Source organism: Moschus berezovskii, chromosome 12 (assembly GCF_049115385.1).
Source record: "Moschus berezovskii isolate FMDL1 chromosome 12, NW_MosBer_1.0, whole genome shotgun sequence".
Classification (NCBI taxonomy): Eukaryota; Metazoa; Chordata; class Mammalia; order Artiodactyla; family Moschidae; genus Moschus; species Moschus berezovskii.
The window spans coordinates 4,754,223-4,777,338 of record NC_142471.1 but is presented as its reverse complement, the minus strand read 5'-3'; the positions used below and the strand labels follow the sequence as shown (position 1 = coordinate 4,777,338).

Genomic DNA, 23,116 nt, shown 5'->3' with positions numbered 1-23,116 from the left:
TAGACAGATCTTTATATAGTCGGCAAGTGATGTCTCTGATTTTCAATATGCTGTCTAGGTTCCCCTAGAAGGCTCTAAGATAGTCATCTGACCCAAATCACAATCTTTCTCATTATTCAAATATTAAATCTAATATGACACTCTTTGCATGTGCCTTGTATAAAAAAACTTCTTTGGAAAAAAATCAGAAATGAGAATTTTCACAAAGGTGTTTGTTCTGTTTAAAGGTCCTCCTCCTGTCTATTTTCATCTGGAGAATGTTTCATAGTTTTTTCTTTTGAAATTGTTACGAAAAAAGACTTTTTTGGGAAGAGCTACATCTCTCCTCGTACTTCCACCCCTGAAAACAAGGACCCGAGGAAAGGACACAGTTGACTATTAGTTAAATGGTGTTGGTCCTAAGAGTTCAAAGCTTCAAGCCTCTTGAGCAAAGAGAAATTAATTTTTAAGTTTTCCATGTAACAAAAAATTGGAAAACAAAAAATGTCCTTCAATGAAATATGGTTAAGCAAATTGTAATATATGTACTTATTGGAATGTCAATTACTCTGAAAATTGTGGTTATAACTGTCATGTGGTAACAGAGAAAAATATTTTTGACAAACCACCTGGTTGGAAAAAAACAGTATTTCCAAAATCAGTTTATACAATTGATTATAACCGTTGTAAGTCCTGGGAGATCTTGGAGTGGCATACTCTGCGTATGAGAAGGAAAATAAAAATGGCAGCACAGAAAGGGTCACAGACAGAGCTCTGCACAACTGACATCTGAAGAGGATTCTGGCTCGCTGTTCTTTACGACTTGACCCCTTTCTGATTAAATGGACTGCTGGGGTTACAATACAAAGATGCTTAACAATTTGTGGGTTCTACGTCCTACTCTCGGGAAGGTTTACATTCACAAGTAACGCTGTCAGATGCAGGACAGCATGTATAGTACTGCACCTTTCATCTAAGAGAGGGTTATGAAAATATGTGGGTATATTGTTAAAAAGCAGTGGAGGGATAAACCAAAATTGAATTAAGATGGGTTCCTGTAAGAAAAAGTCAAGAAGAGGCTGAAGAGAGGGAAAGACAGCTATGCTTCTCTCATTGCACCTTGTTTTGTACATTTAACTTTGAAAATAAATTTTGTGTTATATATTTCTAAAAGAAGCAATCACTAAAATAAAAGACAAAAAGGTTAGCCTACTGTGCATTGAGCTAACTATGCACTGAGTTGATGGTTGAATGACACCAAGGGGAATTAATTAAAGTGATTTTAAAACACTGTAATTTAACTCTGCATCCCTAGTGGGATATATTCTAAGAACAAAAAGAACTGCAAAGAAGTCTTAGGATGTTTTCAGTTATTATATTGTTAATTAAAATGTTAGTATTATTCTGAAACCATACATAAAATGGTTATACCAAATATAATATAATATATATCTGTGTGTGCTGCATGCTCTGTCATTTCAGTCATGTCCAACTCTTTGTGACCCTGTGGACTGTAGCCCACCAGGTTTCTCTGCCCATGAGATTCTCCAGGCAAGAACACTGGAGTTGGCTGCCATCCCTCCTCCAGGGTATCTTCCCAGCCCACGGATCAAACCCATTTCTCCTGTGTCTTGTACATTGCACGTGGATTTGAGTCAGCAGGGAAACCCCAATAGAACATATATATATATACACACACACACACACACATATAGGTATACACACTCACATATATAATACAATATACATGTATTCAAATATACTTTATAACAAAGATAAATGAAGATAGATAGGTATACAAGTCTTATATACAAGTCTTTATTCCTTATAAGAGAAAAGAAATGCAAGTATAAAATTAAAGAAGTAAAGCTATGTAATCATAAATTTGAACTGGAAATAACAGTGTGAATCTATGATATAATTTCTTTGTCTGAAAAAAAAAATCCTAGCTCTGTCTACTTAGAAGTTTAAAAATAACAATAATCCAGTCCCTTTTAAAATCCCTAGGGCCCAGATTGTTGTCTCTAAATATCATTTCTTACTAAGAGTAACAAGAGCTCCTTGCAGAAAATACTGATTCTTGACTTGGCCGAGAAAATATTCAAGATGAGCCCAAAACATCTTGTTACATCAGAAAACAAGGAAGCATTCTGGTTGATGTGAAATTCAGGAGCCAATCTGAAAGTGATCTCAACCAATGGTAGGAAAATTTGAAAAAGGATAATGTCTGCAAATAATTGAAACATAACAAATATGTTAAACATCCATGACTTCATAATGCTATACACACACGTGTGTGTAAACAAATTTTTGGTTGACCTTTAGGAATTCTAGAAAACCAATTATTATTCTGAAACTGGTGCATAACAGAAAGAATCAAGCATTTCCTTTCTTAAATTATAAATCAGAACAATCAAATATATGTTGAAGGAAATTTTGTTTTTAAACTCTGAGACATTTATTAACTTTCTCATATCACCAATCATATATTCTCTTTCCTATCTTCAGGAAAACAGCACTATTTTTGTGGAGACATCCTATGGAGAACTTCAGTCTCTGGTCATAGCGTTAAGAGCTGTTTTCACACACCCACAAACCCTCTTTGAAATGACCCAAAGGAACTTTTTTACTGAAGTATTTTATGTAAAAAAAAAAAAAAAGGCTGTGATGGAAATAGAATGCTATTTTGCAGTCCACTAAGAGTCGGACACGACTGAGCACCTTCACTTTCACTTTCATGCATTAGAGAAGGAAATGGCAACCTACTCCAGTGTTCTTGCCTGGAGAATCCCAGGGATGGGGGAGCCTGGTGGGCTTCCATCCATGGGGTCGCACAGAGTCGGACACGACTGAAGCAACTTAGCAGCAGCAGCAGCAATGAAATAATAAACCAAGTCAATAATCACCAATTACATGTTTTAGGTAAAAAGCTGATGGAAAATTTGGTACAAAGAGTGTTCAGTTCAGTTCAGTCACTCAGTCGTGTCTGACTCTTTGCAACCCCATGAATCACAGCACGCCAGGCCTCCCTCTCCATCACCAACTCCCGGAATTCACTCAAACTCATGTCCATCGAGTCAGTGATGCCATCCAGCCATCTCCTTCTGTGCCGTCCCCTTCTTCTCCTGCCACCAATCCTTCCCAGCATCAGAGTCTTTTCCAGTGAGTCAACTCGTCGCATGAGGTGGCCAAAGTATTGCAGTTTCAGCTTTAGAATCAGTCCTTCCAATGAACACCCAGGATTGATCTCCTTTAGAATGGACTAGTTGGATCTCCTTGCAGTCCAAGGGACTCTCAAGAGTCTTCTCCAGCACCACAGTTCAAAAGCATCAATTCTTCGGCGATCAGCCTTCTTCACAGTCCAACTCTCACATCCACACATGACCACGGGAAAAACCATAGCCTTGACTAGACGGACCTTGGTTGGCAAAGTAATGTCTCTGCTTTTTAATATACTATCAAGGTTGGTCATAACTTTCCTTCCAAGGAGTAAGCGTCTTTTAATTTCATGGCTGCAATCAGCATCCGCAGTGATTTTGAAGCCTAAAAAAATAAAGTCTGACACTGTTTCCACTGTTTTTCCATCTATTTCCCAAGAAGTGATGGGACCAGATGCCATGATCTTTGTTTTCTGAATGTTGAGCTTCAAGCCAACCTTTTCACTCTCCTCTTTCACTTTCATCAAGAGGCTTTTGAGTTCCTCTTCACTTTCTGCCATAAGGGTGGTATCATCTGCATATCTAAGGTTATTGATATTTCTCCCAGCAATCTTGATTCCAGCTTGTGCTTCTTCCAGCCCAGCGTTCCTCATGATGTACTCTGCATGTAAGTTAAATAAGCAGGGTGACAATATACAACCTTGACGTACTCCTTTTCCTATTTGGAAGCAGTCTGTTGTTCCATGTACAGTTCTGACTGTTGCTTCCTGACCTGTATACAGGTTCCTCAAAAGGCAGGTCAGGTGGTCTGTTATTCCCATCTCTTTCAGAATTTTCCACAGTTTATTGTGATCGACACAGTCAAAGGCTTTGGCATATTCAATGAAGCAGAAATAGATGTTTTTCTGGAACTCTCTCGCTTTCTCCATGATCTAGCGGATGTTGGCAATTTGATCTCTGGTGCCTCTGCCTTTTCTAAAACCTGCTTGAACATCTGGGAGTTCACAGTTCACATATTGCTGAAGCCTGGCTTGGAGAATTTTGAGCATGACTTTACTAGCATGTGAGATGAGTGCATATTTTGCGGCAGTTTGAGCATTCTTTGGCATTGCCTTTCTTTGGGATTAGAATGAAGACTGACCTTTTCCAGTCCTGTGGCCACTGCTGAGTTTTCCAAATTTGCTGGCATATTGAGTATAGCACTTTCACAGCATCATCTTTCAGGATTTGAAATAGCTCCACTGGAATTCCATCACACCCACTAGATTTGTTCGTAGTGATGCTTTCTAAGGCCCACTTGACTTCACATTCCAAGATGTCTGGCTCTAAGTCAGTGATCATGCCATCGTGATTAGCTTGGTCTTGAAGATCTTTTTTGTTCAGTTCTTCTTTGTATTCTTGCCACCTCTTCTTAATATCTTCTGCTTCTGTTAGGTCCACACTATTTCTGTCCTTTATCGAGCCCATCTTTGCATGAAATGTTCCCTTGGAATCTCTAATTTTCTTGAAGAGATCTCTTGTCTTTCCTATTCTGTTGTTTTCCTCTGTTTCTTTGCATTGATTGCTGAGGAAGCCTTTCTTATGTCTCCTTGCTATTCTTTGGAACTCTGCATTCAGATGCTTATATCGTTCCTTTTCTTCTTTGCTTTTCGTTTCTCTTCTTTTCACAGCTATTTGTAAGGCCTCCTCAGACAGCCATTTTGCTTTTTTGCATTTCTTTTCCATGGGGATGGTCAAAGAGTGTAGGGCTCCCACAACTTGAACCCAACAACCAATCTCAACACCACAGGAGATAAAGAACAGATAGTATTGTCTTCCTTATATAGAAAATCACAACACTATCAATGAATCACTATAACAATAAAATCAAACCACAATATAATCAAATCTGTAGATTTAGCTACCAGTTTATGGGAAATATATGGGGAAAAAGAAACACGTTAATGACCACAAGGATAGTTGAATTCTGTAGGATAAAAATACTGGTGACTTCATAAACAAGCAAGTGAAGTAAAAAGGAGTAGGAACCTACATGATAAATGAGACCTAAGATACATTTCTTAATTTGAATAAGCCACATGTCAAACTAAAATTATGAGGCAATTTGGGAAAACTGGGTATCTGATGATATTAAAAAAAAGTCTTCTTAATGTTTTTAGGTGTGATAATGGTATTTTTAGGTGTGATAACAGTATATGAACTGAGAACTTCCAGATGTTCAAACTGGATTTAGAAAAGGAACCAGAGATCAAATTTAGAAGAGGAACCAAGATCAAACTGCCAACATCAGTTGGATTATAGAAAAAAGAATTCCAGAAAAACATCTTCTTCTGTTTCATTGACTATGCTAAAGCCTTTGACTGTGTGAATCACAACGAACTGTGGAACATTCTTAAAGAGATGGGAATACCAGACCACCTTACCTGTCTCCTGTGAAACATGTATGCAAGTCAAGAAGCAACAGTTAGAACCAGGCATAGAAAAATGGACTGGTTCAAAATTGGGAAAGGAGTATGTCAAGGCTGTATATTGTCACCCTGCTTATTTAAGTTATATGCAGAGTACATCATGCGAAATGCTGGGCTGGATGAAACACAAGCTGGAATTATCGCTGGGAGAAATATCAATAACCTCAGATATGCAGATGATACCACCCTTATGGCAGAAAGCAAAGAGGAACTAAAGAGCCTCTTGATGAAAGTGAAAGAGGAGAGTGAAAAAGCTGACTTAAAATTCAACATTCAAAAAATGAAGATCCTGGCATCCGGTCCCATCACTTCATGGCAAATAGATGAGGAAACAATAGAAACAGTGACAGACTTTATTTTCTTGGGCTCCAAAATCACTGCAGATGGTGACTGCAGCCATGAAATTAAAAGACATTTGCTCCTTGGAATAAAAGCTATGACAAACCTAGACAGCATATTAAAAAGCAGAGACGTCACTTGGCTGACAAAGGTTTGTATAGTCAAAGCTATGGTTTTTCCAGTAGTCATGTATGGATGTGAGAGTTGGACCTTAAAGAAGGCTGAAAGTAAAAGAATTGATGCTTTTGAACTGTGGTGTTGCAGAAGATTCTTGAGAGTCCTTGGACTGCAAGGAGATCAAACCAGTCAATCCTAAAGGAAATCAATCCTGAATATTCATTGCAGGGACTGAAGCTGGGGCTGAAACTCCAATACTTTGGACACCTGATGGGAAGAGCTGACTCATTGGAAAAGACTCTGATGCTGGGATGGATTGGGGGCAGGAGGAGAAGGGGATGACAGAGGATGAGATGGTTTGATGGCATCACCGACTCAATGGACATGAGTTTGAGCCAACTCCAGGAGATAGTGAAGGACAGGAAAGCCTGGCACGCTGCAGACCATGGGGTTGCAAAGAGTCAGACGTGACTGAGTGACTGAACAACAACAACAGTGGTATTCCTGCTTGCTTGTTTTTTCGTCTTTATCTTTTTGCAGATGTGTACTGACATATTTAGGGCTTTCCAGGTGGTTCAGTGGTAAAGAATCCACCGGCCAATGCAGCAAGCACAGGAGACTTGGGTTCAATCCTTGGGTTGAGAAGATCCCCTAGAGCTGGAAATGGCAACCCACTCTAGTATTCTTGCCTAGGAAATCCCATGAACAGACAAGCCTGGGTGGGCTATGGTCTACGGGGTCGCAAAAAGTCTGACATGACATAGTAACTGAGTGTTGAGCACTGATATATTTATGGGTTAAATAAAATGAGATTCCTTCAAAATACTCTTGTAGGAGGCTTGGTGGTATCGTAGGCTGAATAATGGCTCCCCAAACGTATTCAAGTCCTAAAATTCAGGACCCATGAATGTTACCTTATTGGCAAATGAGGACTTTACAGACATAATTAAGTTAAGGATTTGGGGATGGGATTATGTTTGGCTTTCTGGTCAGTCTAATGACGTCATCTAGCGACTCTTGTAAGAGGCAGGCAGAGGATGATGTTGGCAGAAGCAGAGGTTGGAGTGATGCACTCTGAAGATGGAGGAAGGGGTCACCAGTCAAGGACACAGGCGACCCGTAGCAGCTGAAAAAGGAGATGAAGCAGATCCTCCCCTGGAACCTCCAGAAGAAACCAGCCCTGCCAACACCCTGACTGTAGCCCAGTGAGACCCACATCTGGGTTCCAGAACTGGAAGAGAGTCAGTTTGGGTTGTTTCAAGTTGCTTAGTTCACGGTTATGTGTTTCAGCAGCAGCAGGAAACTAGAACAGTGGTGAAGTGGAGGGGAGGACAGTAGAAATCAGCTCAGCCACATTCTGAAAATGGTTGGATTTGTGAGATGTGCACATGGGGGTTCTTTATAATTTCCCTAGCTTTGCATATGTTTGAAAATTTCCACAATAGTTGGGATTTTTTAATAAAGTCCCTGGTGGCACAGATGGTAAAGCATCTGCCCACAATGCGGGAGATCCAGGTCCGATCCTTGGGTTGGGAAGATACCCTGGAGAAGGAAATGGCAACGCACTCCAGTACTCTTGCCTGGAAAATCCCATGGACAGGGGAGTGTGGTAGGCTACAGTCCATGGGGTCGCAAAGAGTCAGACACCACTGAGCACCCTCATTTTCACTTTCTTACTAAGGAAACTGAAACCAAAAGGTTCACTTTTAAAGGGCTTTTATTTATTTATTTTTGGCTACTCTAGATCTACGGTGCTGCACGTGGGCTTTCTTGAATTGCAGCGTGCAGGTTTCACTGCCGTGGCTTCCTGTTTCAAAGCACAAGCTCTGGGAGTGCGGGCTTCCACAGTTGCAGCACAAAGGCTCAGTAACTGTAGCTCCAGGCCTCGAGAGCACAGGCTCAGTAGTTGTGGCGCACGGGCTTAGTTGCCCCGCAGCATGTGGAATCTTCCCAGACCAGGGATCAACTCCAGGTCCCCTGCATTGGCAGGCATATTCTTATCTACTGGACCACCAGGGAAGTCCAAAAAAAAAACTTCATTTTTAAGACACTGTTTCCAAATTTCATACCTCTGTCCCATACCCAACTCCACAATGCTGTGCCAACATTAGCCTTGGAGAACGGAGCTCTTCTGTCCCTTCTGTCCAGGAGAAGTCTTCACCATGGAACAGAGCATCACAACTCTTATCATCCTATGTAAACTGAAGAGGGAACTTCCTTTTTCTGTCCCAAAGATACTTCTCCTGCAGCAGCTGCAAGAAAGGTCAGACCAGTTCCTTCTTCATGAATAAATTTTCAGTACCTCTTCTGGGGTCAGCTCCTTCTGAAAAGCACATGCCTCTCTGCTAACTGGTAGCAACAGGTGCTATTGTGGGTCAGAAAGCTGGAGTCCCTGCTGATGCCCAGAGGCTATGAAATAATCAGTAGTTTTAAAAAACACCCCTCCCCCCACACTGAGCTGCCTCAAGTTCATTCAGGTTCAGGAGTAACACACATAGTTGGAGATGGGACTTGAAGGCTCATTTACACCAAAATAGTTAGGACAGTAGCCCTGAGACACACTGCAGTGAAGGGGACAACAGTGCCCCCTGCAGCCTAGCCTCCCTCCTGTTTCAGAAGCCACAAGACTTAAGAAGAATATGCAGTGAGCCAAGAAGGACTCTTCAGATGCTTAATAAATACACCAATGAGCAAGGCCTAAAATATCTTTCAAATTACTCTGTAGGCTTTGACATTTCTTGGAGAAAATTACTACTCCAGAGGTTGGTATTATTGGTTCATTTATTATAATGCTAAACTATGTTTAAAAGAGTTAGCAGACTCCTGTGTTCACAGCAGCACTATTTACAACAACCCAGACATGGAAAAAACCTAAAAGTCCACTGACAGATGAATGGATAAAGAAGATATGGTACGCATATACAATGGAATATTACTCAGCCATAAAAAGAATGAAGCAATGCCATTTGCAGCAATAAGGATGGACCTAGAGATTATCATACTAAGCAAAGGAAGTCAGAAAGACAAAAATACCACAGGATATCACTTATATGTGGAATCTAAAATACAACACAGGTGAAATTATTTATGAATAGAAATAGACTCACAGACATAAAGAACAGACTTGTGGTTGCCAAGGAGGTCACTGAGGAGGAAAGGATTGGGAGTTTGACATTCGCAGATGTAAACTATTATATACAGGATGGAAACACACAAGGTCCTACTGTACAGCATGGAAAACTATATTCAATATCCTGTGACAAAGCGTAATGGAAAAGTATATAGATACAGACATATAGGTGTAACTGAATTACTTTGCTGTACAGCCAAAATTAACACAACATTGTAAATCAATGTTCAATAAAATTTTTTATATACTTCAATAGTATTGCAGGGGGAAAAAAGTCAGCACTAACTCAGAATCACAGAAACAACCATGGGTTCAGAAAAAGAGAGTGTTATCTTGTGGAATAAGAAAAGTCCTTCACCCCTAAGTTGTCTGTCAATGATTAAAACGCTGATTTTCTAGCTTTTGACTTCTTCTGCAAGCAGGTCAGGAAGCAACAGTTAGAACTGGACATGGAACAGACTGGTTCCAAATAGGAAAAGGAGTACTTCAAGGTTGTATATTGTCACCCTGCTTATTTAACTTATATGCAGAGTACATCATGAGGAACGCTGGGCTGGAAGAAGCACACGCTGGAATCAAGATTGCTGGGAGAAATATCAATAACCTTAGATATGCAGATGACAGCACCATAATGGCAAAAAGTGAAGAGCAACTCAAAAGCCTCTTGATGAAAGTGAAAGAGGAGAGTGAAAAGTTGACTTGAAGCTCAACATTCAGAAAACAAAGATCATGGCATCTGGTCCCATCACTTCATGGCAAATAGATGGGGAAAGAGTGGAAACAGGGGCTGACTTTATTTTTTGGGGCTCCAAAATCACTGCAGATGGTGATTGCAGCCATGAAATTAAAAGACATTTGCTCCTTGGAAGGAAAGTTATGACCAACCTAGACAACATATTGAAAAGCAGACATTACTTTGCCAATAAAGGTCCATCTAGTCAAGGCTATGGTTTTTCCAGTGGTCATGTATGGATGTGAGAGTTGAACTGTGAAGAAAGCTGCTCACCGAAGAACTGATGCTTTTGAACTGTGGTGCTGGAGAAGAATCTTGAGAGTCCCTTGGACTGCAAGGAGATCCAACCAGTCCATCCTAAAGGAGATCAGTCCTGGGTGTTCATTGGAAGGACTGATGTTGAAGCTGAAACTCCAAAGCTTTGGCCACCTGATGTGAAGAACAGATTCATTTGAAAAGACCCTGATGCTGGGAAAGATTGAAGGCAGGAGGAGAAGGGGATGACAGAGGATGAGATGGTTGGATTGCATCACCGACTCAACAGACATGAGTCTGAGTAAACTCTAGGAGTTGGTGATGGACAGGAAGGCCTGGCATGCTGCAGTCCATGGGGTGGCAAAGAGCAACTGAAGCAACCAAACTGAACTGAATACTGTCCCTGTTCAAGTTACTTGTCTGAGTTCTGTCTCCTTATTAGACTTTGACTGAAATACTCTCTGCTCCCAATTCCTTGCCCTTATTAGGAACCATCCAGGGCCCTCAGCCTTCTTTTTGTTTCACATACTCCAAGTCTATTCTTTTTTTGTGGGGGGTTGCTGTGCTGGGTCTTCGTTGCTGTGTGGGCTATTTTCTCTAGTTGTGGCAAGCAGAGGCTGCTCTCTAGTTGCAAAGCACAGGCTTCTCATTGCGGTGGCTTCCCTTGTCGCAGAATACAGCTTCTAGGGCTTTCGGTCTCCAGTAGTTGAGGCACGTGGCTCAGCAGTTGCGGCTCCCAGGCTCTGCAGCGCAGGCTCAGTGTAGCAGTCGCACACAGTAAAATGCTGATTTTCTAGCTTTTGACCTCTTCTGTATGCAGGTCAGGAAGCAACAGTTAGAACTGGACATGGAACAACAGACTGGTTACAAATAGGAAATGGAGTACGTCAAAGCTGTATATTGTCACCCTGCTTATTTAACTTATATGCAGAGTACATCATGAGGAACGCTGGACTGGATGAAGCACAAGCTGGAATCAAGATTGCCGGGAGACATGCAGATGATACCACCCTTATTGCAGAAAGCGAAGAGGAACGAAAGAGCCACTTGATGAAACTGAAAGAAGAGAGTGAAAAAGTTGGCTTAAAACTCAACATTCAGAAAACTAAGATCATGGCATCTGGTCCCATCATTTCATGGCAAATAGATGGGGAAACAGTGGAAACAGTGACAGAGTTTAATTTTGGGGGCTCCAAAATCACTGCAGATGCTGATTGCAGCCATGAAATTAAAAGACGCTTGCTCCTTGGAAGGAAAGTTATGACCAACCTAGACAGCATATTAAAAAGCAGAGACATTACTTTGCCAACAAAGGTCCATCTAGTCAAGGCTATGGTTTTTCCCGTGGTCATGTATGGATGTGAGAGTTGGACTGTCAAGAAAGCTGATCGCCAAAGAATTGATGCTTTTGAACTATGGTGTTCGAGAAGACTCTTGAGAGTCTCTTGTACCTCAAGGAGATCCAACCAGTCCATTCTAAAGGAGATCAATCCTGGGTGTTCATTGGAAGGACTGATGCTAAAGCTGAAACTGCAATACTTTGGCCACCTCATGCGACGAGTTGACTCACTGGAAAAGACTCTCATGCTGGGAAAGGTTGGGGGAGGGAGGAGAAGGGGTCGACAGAGAATGAGATGGCTGGATGGCATCACCGACTCTGTGGACATGAGTGTGAATGAACTCTGGGAGTTGGTGATGGACAGGGAAGCCTGGCGTGCTGTGATTCATGGGGTCGCGGAGAGTCGGACGTGACTGAGCGACTGAACTGAACTGTACTGACAGAGACACAGAATCAGATGAAATATTCCAGGTGAGACCCTGCCCCTCAGCAAGCAGGAGGGTGAGACCACTTACACAAATGCATCCCCCATGCTCCAGCAAGCCACCCAAATAAGCACATGGGCACTAAGGCAACACTGAGAACCAACTCCTCCCTGCAACCACAGGGGTGGGCAAGCCTCATCATCAAAACAAAAACAGCTGCCACTGAACGGCTATAAAGCGAGAAAAGTTAGAGACAAAGTGTCAGTGAAAGAGACAGGCTTGAGTTCACTTGCAGAGCGAAATGGTGCGGCCCCACGACCTGCCTGCCCAGGTGGGACGTGCCTGGTGCAGAAGCACAGCTCCTGGCCTGGGCCGCCTCTCCTTTCTGCCGCAAACTCAGAATGACAGCGCAAACAACGCAGGCAGGCGGCTGCGCAGCTGCCACGGGTCTTCATCTCGCTGAGCCTCTTTCCACGCTGCTCACTAAACAGTTTTATCATTTCTTTGGGAAACTTTTAAGAAGCACAACTAACAGCTTGGGAGTTTGGGATTAGCAGATGCAAACTAGTATATATAGGATGGAGAAACAACAAGGTCCTACTGTATACACAGGGAATTGTAGTCAATATCCTATGATAAACCATGATGGAAAAGAAAATGGAAAAGTATATATATATATACACACAACTGAGTCACTTTGCTATACAGCAGAAATTAACACAGTATCTTAAAGATGTACTTCATCTTCATCAACTATACTCCAATAAAATTTAAAAAGCAAAAAAGGAGCATCACTAAAAGGCCTTGTTGGGTAATGAATGAGAGCTACAGAGTTATCTTTTTAGGCTGAGCATATAATACCATCAAAGCCCTTCCCAGATGGTGTAGTGATAAAGAATCCGCCTGCCAGCTCAGGAGATGCAAGAGATGCGAATTCGATCCTCCGAAGAAGGACACGGCAACTCGCTCAGATATTCTTGCTTGGGAAATCCCATGGACGGAGGAGCCTGACAGGCTACAGTCCATGGGGTCACAAAGAATCGGACACAACTGAGCAAGTGAATACACATACACACTTATAGTATAATCACGTACAATTCTTCCAGTTCCAGAAATGGCATCTTTATATCAATACCACAGAAGGAGAAAGGCTGGTTCCCACCTGAGAAGGTTGTAATCAGGGATTTAGAACCCACCCTGGGGTGAACTCCCAGGTGGAAGGGGAGCAGGCCAGCACAGAGAGTGTCTGCAGCCTGCTCTGCAGCTAACGTTCATACAGCTGGTGTCTGACTCAGGGATAGGGGAGTGAGGAGGAAAACACAAGAAGAATGAGCCACAATGTATGTGCACTATTTCGTCGAACCCACCTCTGCCAAGGTTACTGCAGAACTGTCACCTCACCTCACACGAGATAGCAGCACTGAGCATACTCTGAAAATGACTGCACGCTGAAAGTGAGCGTCGGAGAAATTCCAGGAGGAGCTCCACTTCTATTAATCACGCGTCTGAAGCTAACAGGTTCATACCACGTTAACAAATTAAACTATCACACAATCTTGACAATGCTTCCTTGAATCGTTAAAAGTCTTCTCGTTTTAATTAATGACAAATTGGATACCTACCTACTGGGGTTTCCATCGATATAGCAATTAATTTTTCTTTAAGATTTCTCAGCTCCCTGCCAAAATGCATCAGAAACACTCAAGCTATAATGGTTTCTCTCGCGCTTGTGAAAATCATCTTAGTTTGGACATCCCTATTGATTAATTATAACCAACTTTTAAAGGATGTGGCAGGCCCCTTGAAATAGGCACAGAGTGGAGCGCACTGGTGTGTCCAGGGTCAAGAACAGGCCCCCGAGAGCACAATGACCGCAACACCCACCCACCCCTGCCTGAAGTCAGGCTCACACAGTGGTCGCCAGGGAACGGCGGGGTGCCACCGAAACGAACAGCGTAAAGGAAGGGGATTCACCGGGCATCGTGCCAAGCCTCAGGCCTCCTTAAATGCTGACCGACTCCTTAACTGATCTCAGTGGGCAGAGTGATCGTATTGCTGATGTAAAACACACACTGTGTGTTGAACAGCACAAGACACAGTGGAGTCTGTGAGCAGAGCCTTCTGTTTTAAGTAACAGTCAATCTCCTGTCCATTTCCCATTACACAAAATCACGGTCATGTTTCTTTCATTTTTCAGGCCATCTTTTCAGTCCAATAAACGGCTGAAATATCAGGGGCAGAAAATGGTGACAGGTGACCAAGACCTTTGGTCTACACTTTTAATTCTGATGCTGCAGGCAAAGATCTGTCTTCTCATACATAAATGACCAACAGGCACATAAAGAGATGCTCAATATCACTAATCATTAGAGAAATGCAAATTAAAACTACAATGGTCAGAAAGTCTACAAATAATAAATGTTAGAGAGGGCATGGAGAAAACCCTACTACACTGTTGGTGGGAATGTAAATTGGTGTAGCCACTATGGATAACAGTATGGAGGTTTCTTATAAAACTAAAAATAGAACTAAAAATGATCCAATAGTCTAACTCTTGGGCATATATCTAGACAAAGTGAAGTCACTCAGTTGTGTCCAACTGTGCAACTCCATGGACTGTAGCCTACCAGGCTCCTCTGTCCATGGGATTTTCCAGGCAAGAAAACTGGAGTGGGTTGCCATTTCCTTCTCCAGAGGATCTTTCTGACCCAGGGATCAAACATGGGTCTTCAGCACTGCAGGAAGATTCATTACCATCTGTGCCACCAGGGAAGCTCTTCATCTGGACAAAACTATAAATCAAAAAGATACGTATACCCCAATGTTCATAGTAGCACTAGTTACAATAGTCAAGACAGGAAAGCAACTTCAATGTCCATCAACAGAGGCATGGATAAAGAAGATGTGGTACATATTTACAATGGAATACTACTGCTGCTGCTGCTGTTGCTAGATCGCTTCAGTCGTGTCCAACTCTGTGCGACCCCATAGACAGCAGCCCACTAGGTTCCACCATCCCTGGGATTCTCCAGGCAAGAACACTGGAGTGGGTCACCATTTCCTTCTCCAATGCATGAAAGTGAAAAGTGAAAGTGAAGTTGCTCAGTCGTGTCCAACTCTTAGCGACACCATGGACTGCAGCCTACCAGGCTCCTCCGCCCATGGGATTTTCCAAGCAAGAGTACTGGAGTGGGGTGCCACTGCCTTCTCCAACAATGGAATACTACTTAGCCATAAAAAGAATGAAATAATGCCATTTGCAGCAACATGGATGGACCTAGAGAGTGTTATACTAAATGAAGTAAGTCAGATGGAGAAAGACAAATATGATATCACTTGTTTGTGGAATCTAAAAAAGGTATATAAATGAACTTATTTATGAAACAGAAAGAGACTCACAGACATATATAACAAACTTATGGTTACCAAAAGCAGAAAGGATAAATTGGGAATTGGGGGTTAACAGATATAAACTATTATATATAGACTAGGTAAACAACAAGGTCCTACTGTATAGCAAAGGGAACTGTTTCAATATCTTGTAATAACCTATAATGGGAAAAAAAATCTGAAAAAGAATATATACATGTGTGTGAGAAACCTGTGTGCAAGTCTAGAAGCAACAGCTAGAACCAGACCTGGAGCAATAGATTCATTCAAAATTGGGAAAAAGGATATCAAGGCTGCACAGTGTCCCTCTGCTTATGTAACGTATATGCAGAGTACATCATGCAAAATGCCGGGCTGAATGAATCACAAGCTCGAATCAAGTTTGCATGGAGAAATATCAACAACTTAGATACACAGATCATACCACCCTAATGGCAGAAAGTGAAGAGGAACTAAAGAGCCTCTTGATATGAACAATCAATGGTTACATGTTAATGATTATGTAGACCTTTGTAGAATTAAGTGTTTTAAGATCTCTTATCAGTTTGAATCTCAAAATAGTAAGCACTTTTTCTAACATTTATTTGCTTAGCTGCCTTGGGTCTTAGTCGCAGCACACAGGACCTTTCTTTTGTTGCAGTGCAGATGCGCGATAGAGATGTGGCATTTGGGTTTAGCTGTTTCTGAACACGTGGGATCTCAGTTCCCCAACCGGGGATCAAACCTATGTCCTCTGCACTGCAAGGTGGATTTTTAACCACTAGGAAAGTCCCCTCAAAATAGTAAGGTATTCTAGATCTCTGTCTCCCCTGGAAAATTAGATAGCATAACCAAATTGTTTCAATATTCAAAAGTGGGCAAATCTAACAATGCATATTTCCATGAAGGCTTTAGTGTCTATGACGTGTCAGATCAATCCATCTGGTTTTAGAAGAAAACATGGACTTGCTACAGTATCTCTGTCCACAGTGGATGAAGTCACAGCATCTTCTGGGTGGACAGACAAAGCCCAAAGAGGGCAATTGAGGTGAGAAGGCAGAACATGGACACAAAAAGGAAGTTCATGTCCCAAGACAGTGTAGTCAAAGGACAGGCAAGAAATAGATAGGAGACAAGGCAGGAGCCAGAGGATGAGATCGGTGTGGGCAACCCCTCCCTAAGACAGTCTGGAACGGACAGGCAAGAGTCAGTGTGGCAGAGAGATGGGTAACCGGCAGGAGTGAAAGGGGTGGTGTCTTTGCTTCCTGGCCTCTGCGCCCTATACGTCTCCTTCTGCTAGTGAGGAGGCAGAGGCAGGGGGGGAAGAGGGATAGAGCGGCAGACGCAGAGAGAAACAGAGAGATGGAAGCTAAGGCCGAGTGTGGTGCGGGGCTTCCCGGGTGGCACCGCGGTTCAGAGTCGGCCCTCAAGGCAGGAGATGCAGCTTCGACTCCGACGTCGGCGAGGTCTCCTGGAGGAGGAAAGGGCAACCCACTCCAGCGTTCCTGCCTGGAGAGTTCCATGGACAGAGGAGCCTGCTGGGCTACAGTCCGTGGGGTCGCAAAGGGTCGGACACGACTGAGCGACTGAGCACACACAGAGGGATGCAGAGAGAGAGACAGAGGCAGACAGACAGAGGGACAGAGGGAGACGGAGGAAAGCAGAGGGGCAGAGAGACACAGAGACAGAGCCAGAGAGACAGACAGAGACAGAGAGGCAAAGACCTAGAGACGGACAAACAGACCAAGGGGAGAGAGATCGAGCTGACTCAAACACAAACAGCTCCCCACTGAGGATGGAAGTGAGCACAGGAGGTTCGGCAAGCCGAGGCGGGGAAAGAGAGACGCCGGGACCCCGCCTTCCCGGGACTGAGGCGGAGGAAAGGGCTGTGGAGAAGCAGTGAGGTCTGAGGAGACGGGAACAGGTCGGACTTGCGCCTGTCAAGAGCGGGAGGAGGAAGGCCAAGGTCAGAAGCCACACAATGAAAGCAAAGTGCAAAACTCAGATGGGGGCACCCAGCTCCGTCTCTCTCTGCACCTGGGGGGCAGGGGTTCCCATGGCAGCCGGCCGCCTATCTGCCGGCTGCCACTCCTTACAGTCACTTCCCTCAACAGCCTTTGAAATAAGGTCAATGTGGGTTGAAAATGGATTGTTCCAGGTGCACAGAAACGTCAAAATCACCTTGCATGATTCAGAATAAAGAACATTCTATGTGGAACCCCAAAGAATTCTATTCATTGTTAAACTCCTGTTGGGAAGCTGGTGAACGGCCGGAAGCAAGCGCCACTCAGTCAAGTGTGGACCACACTCCCCAGATAAGTGGCTGCCTGGGCTGTCAGCTATTGTGCTCTTGAGGACCACACACCTGAACAAGGCTCCTGAATCCCTGCCTGCCGTTACCAACAGCTCCACATTTTAAATTCCCTCTCTCATGCTGTTTGTAATCCTGCCCTTTCTGTCTGCGTGCCTCTGCCTCTTTCATCTTCTTGGTGTCATCTGAGAGCCGGCTCTTCTCTTACAGAATTAACTCCTTTTTTCCTCTGCGGATGTGAAGACAAAGAGGGTTGCTGCATAGCATGGTCACATACTGAATGTGACATTGGACTTAGTATTGGAAAATAAGTGAACACTAATTCAGCACTGTCTCGGATTTTTCTTTTTTATTATGCAGGCACTCATCAGTGAGAAAATTACAAACATGCACTCGCACATTTGATAAATTGTATACACTGAAGCTCCACTACGCTGGCCGCCTAATGCGAAGAGCAGACTCATTGGAAAAGACCCTGATGCTGGGAAAGATTAAAGGTAAAAGAAGAGGAGGGCGGCAGAGGATGAGATGGTTAGATAGCATCACCGACTCAGTGGACGTGAATTTGAGCAGACTCCAGGAGACAGTGAAAGACAGGGAAGCCTGGCGTGCTGCAGTCCATGGGGCTGCAGAGTCAGACACACTGAGCAACTGAAAAACAACAACCAGTATACACATATAAAACATGTCCAAAGACAAAACTTAAATGAGTGAAATGAAGACGTGAAACAGAAATGCTCACGTGTTCTCCCCACATCCCAGGGGACTGCCTCATATGCAGCTTGGAAACAAGTGTTCTAGAGACCCCATCTTCAGCCCTAATGCCCATCTTCCTGAGACGGTGGGCACCTGGTCATCAACACTTGCTTTTAGCCTTGACTGATGGGTTCCTGGAACCTTGGGTGAGGGGACAGACTTTGAACCCTGAGGTGCATGTGGACAGTGTCGCTCCCCCTCCAGATGGCATGCCCTGTGGGCAGAGAGATGATGCCTTAGTCTCCTGAAGTCCTCCACATGGTACACTGTGTTGGCTTAGAACACAGGACAGCTTTGCCCACAAATGACAGGGCTGAAAGCAGAGCTGTCCAGACAGACAAGCTAGGAAGGTGGTGGGGTCCAGGTTGAAGCCACTACGGAGTTCCTCTCTCTGCTGGCCACCAGGTAGAGTGAATTCCCTGAGCTACCATTTCCCTGTAGGCTGAACATATTGAAATTGCAAGATAAACAGAAAGTAAACATTAATTTTTAAATAAGAACCAAACAACCTTTGGAAAAATATATTAGTCTCTAAGCAAATTTCAGGTTAAGATCAAGAAGTTTTTGATTGTCCCTTTCACGCTAAGAAGGCCTATAAAAAAGTATCTAATTACTGCCATATTCAGAACAGACTTTAATGATTTTTCTGCTTTCTTCTCTGATTGTGAAAGTATGATGCATATTAAAAAAAAAAATACCTACTTGAGAAATACAGAAGAGTACAAGGAAACAACCTAAAATCCACTAAACTGCACCTATAGTTTGTGGCAGTTTTTAACATCTAACTTTGGTAAAAAATGTAGAAAAAAAGAGAAATTTTACTCTCAGGCATGTATTCAAGAGATTCCACAAGTCTAAATGGAGCCTTAGGGTGGAGGGCTTGGTGTCCATGAGCCAAATGTGAGCTGACCATTGGACAATGATAAATTACTTCCATACATGTTTAGATACAAGATAAAAGCTGGCAGAAACATCAATAACCTCAGATACACAGACGACACCACCCTTAAGGTAGAAAGCAAAGAACTAAAGAGCCTCTTGATGAAAGAGAAAAAACAGTGAAAAAGCTGGCTTAAAACTCAACATTCAAAAAACAAAGATCATGGCATCTGGTCCCATCACTTCATGGCAAATAGATGGGGAAACAATGAAAACACTGACAGACTTTATTTTGTTGGGCTCCAAAATCACTGCAGATGGTGACTAAAGCCATGAAATTAAAAGACATTTGCTCCTTGGAAGGAAAGTTATGACCAACCTAGACAGCATATTAAAAAGCAGAGACATTACTTTGCCAACAAAGGTCTGTCTAATCAAAGCTATGGTTTTTCCATTAGTCATGTATGGATGTGAGAGTTGGACTGTGAAGAAAGCTGAGCACTGAAGAATTGATGCTTGTGAACTGCAGTGTTGGGGAAGACTCTTGAGAGTCCCTTGCACTCCAAGGAGATCAAACCAGTCAATCCTAAAGGAAATCATTCCTGAATATTCATTGGAAGGACTGATGCTGAAGCTGAAACTCCAATACTTCGGCCACTTGATGCGAAGAACTGACTCACTGGAAAAGACCCTGATGCTGGGAAAGACTGAAGACTGGGAAAGGAGAAGCGGATGACAGAGGATGAGATGGTTGAAATGCATCACTGACTCAATGGACATGAGTTTGAGTAAACTCCAGAAGTTGGTGACGGACAGGAAAGCCTGGCGTGCTGCAGTCCATGGGGTCACAAAGAGTCCGACATGACTGAGTGACTGAACTGAACTGAAAACATATAATCAATGAAAATGAAACTTATCAACAAGACCTCTGAATAGTCCTTTTGCCTCTTTGAGAAAGATGGTTAAGAGGGAATATGTAATATTTGAGAAAACAGATACCACATCTTCTATATACAATAGAATATTCAGTTCAGTTCAGTTCATTTCAGTCGCTCAGTCATGTCCGACTCTTTGTGACCCCATGAACCACAGCACGCCAGGCCTCCCTGTCCATCACCAACTCCCGGAGTCCACTCAAACTCATGTCCATCGAGTCGGTGATGCCATCCAGCCATCTCATTCTCTGTCGTCCCCGTCTCCTCCCACCCCCAATCCCTCCCAGCATCAGACTCTTTTCCAGTGAGTCAACTCGTCGCATGAGGTGGCCAAAGTATCGGAGTTTCAGCTTTAGCATCAGTCCTTCCAGTGAACACCCAGGACTGAGCTCCTTTAGAATGGACTGGTTGGATCTCCTTGCAGTCCAAGGGACTCTCAAGAGTCTTCTCCAGCACCACAGTTCAAAAGCATCAATTCTTCGGCGATCAGCTTTCTATACTCAGCCATTAAAAAAGAATGAAATTTGGCCATTTGCAACATGTATGGACCATGCTGGGGGGAAGTTGGGTTGGTATTATGCTTAGTGAAATACGTCAGACAGAAAAAGATAAATTCTGTATGCTTTCACTTTTATGTGGAATCTAAAAAATAAATGAACAAATATAACCCCCAAATAATAATGATTGAGAAAATAGAAATTCAAGCAAGGTTTAGCTAAGTGAAAATGAGTGAAGCCAAAATATTATGCTTAATTACTATAATACCTCTGGAAACAAGAACCTAAGGAGTAAGAAGAAGTGGAGAAGACTCGTTAAGAGTAGATTTGTTCCTTTTCTATTTCATCTCACTAAGAATTTACAGCAAGACAAATGGATTTCTAAAGCATTGCATCTTCTTAGGCTGCCTTGATTTTTTGAATTGAATAGTTGAAAATAACATTTTAAGATACAATATTTATTGGATATTTATCTATCCACTCTTGCATTCTTAATTTTACTGAATATTTACCCCATGCCAAACAGCGTGCCAGCCAAATTGAACACAAAGCAAGCTTGGCCTGGAATCCATTCATTCTCAAGGAGCTCACAGTCCAAGAGAATAAAACAGAAGTCAATGCAACAGATTGCTATAAGTGACTCCCACTGTGGGGACCAAGAAGGAAGCAAGAGGAGGCCAGAGAGGCTCTGGAGAGAAGGGGTACTGTGCTGAGTCTCGGGGTGAGTGTGCACCCAGGGGCTGGCATGGGAAGGGCTTCCCAAAAGTGCTGCTGGGGGTGAATTGGGGAACTGAGAGCACAGGTTCCTCTGGAACACTGAGCACCCAGTGAGGGTGGGGCTCACAGTGACAAGGTAGACAGTAGGCTGAAGTCCCCTCGTGGGGAGCCCTGGGTACCTGGATGGGGATTGTGGAATTCATGCCAGATGCAAAAGAGCCTAGAAGGACTGTAAGCAGAGCAGTAACAAAGTCACTCTGGCTGCTGAGGCAGAGTGTGCTGAATAGGGGGGGTTGGGGGACAGGAGGAGGGAGGTATTAGATGCTTTAATGAGCAGCAGCAGTGGGAACAGAAGGGAAATCCGAGAGGGAGCGGGTCTGTGAAATGACCATGACCCTGTAACTGACTGCAGCTGCCCTCCTGGTTCCCTGGCTGTAGAGGAGGCGGGACACCTCTGAAACAGGTCAGGGAAAATCCACAAATCCCACCTCCTTTGTAGAACAGGAAGCAGCAACAGACAAGTACCTAACTTAGAACTCAGACTTTTTTGTCATCAGTTCATTTTCTTCTTGAGAACAGGTGTATTTGCCAGAGGTTTGTTGTTTCTCTGCCTTTCACTGATAGACAAATAATAAGCCAGATTCTCCCCAGCCTCCAAGTCACCCCAATCATAAGGCTGGATGTAAAGGAAAGAATATCACCTGCTTCTTATCCATGAATTTTCATTCAGTGCCGCGTTACTAAAAGGAAATTTTCCAAGTAAATGTAATAACTATGAAATGTTTATTTTTCGAATGCAAGATTGTATGTTCGTGTATGTGTATATATACACACATATGTGTATATATCCCTGGAGGAGGAAATGGCAACCCACTCCAGCACTGTTGCCTGAAAAATCCCAAGGAGAGAGGAGCCTGGCAGGCTACAGTCCATGGGGTCCCAAAGAGTTGGACACACTGGGAACGCACGTTAGTTTCACGTATGTTACATGAAATAAAGAGTTTATGGGTGTAATTTACAAATAATGATTTTACTACTGACACATTTACAATTATACTTGATTGAATAAATATCCAGAGCATATAAAATAACATAATTGAGATAATTTTAGATGCATCGAATATTTGGCAGCTTTAATACTGATAGCAAAAAACCCCACGGTTTTAAAAATCAGGTTTTTAAAAAACCTTCTTAATGTTTTTATGAACATTCAAATTTAGGGAGAAATTCCCTTTTTCATATAACTCAGATTATCAAAAGGCAAACGATTCTTTCACTATCTACTAGAAACCCCTGTTTAATGTTTGCTCACTTTTTGTGCTATACTGTGAGGAGATCCCTTTGGGCTGCTTTCCGATTCACTTGACTTTCTTGATAGAGAGGGACACTGAACCCACCCCAGTTTGTCTCAATACCTCAGTCTCTGGGTCTCAGCAAAGATGTTGTCATTTAGGTGTGTCTCCAAAATCATGACTATGGCGGTGGAGTCACCAAGTCGGGTCCAACATTTGCAACCCTATAGACTGTAGCCCACCAGGCTCCTCTGTCCATGGGATTCTCCAGGCAAGAATACTGGAGTGGGTTGCCCTTTCCTTCTCCAGGAGATCTTCCTGACTCAGGGATCAAATCCAGGTCTCCTGCATGCAGGCAGATTCTTTACCTACCTAGGGAGCCTAGGGAAGCCCTAAAATCACAACTGACCAGACCCA

General features: G+C 43.0%; 1 protein-coding gene and 1 non-coding gene across 3 annotated transcripts in view; both read right to left on the bottom strand.

The window, feature by feature from the left end:
* The window catches only part of DISC1 (DISC1 scaffold protein), a 407,183-nt gene that overhangs the window by 62,965 nt on the left and 321,102 nt on the right, over nt 1-23,116 (bottom strand). The gene's annotated exons all lie outside the window — the stretch shown is intronic.
* Nucleotides 2,472-2,593, bottom strand: LOC148775921 (small nucleolar RNA SNORA25). The gene has a single exon (XR_016038837.1). It is a non-coding gene; the product is annotated as a small nucleolar RNA SNORA25 (small nucleolar RNA).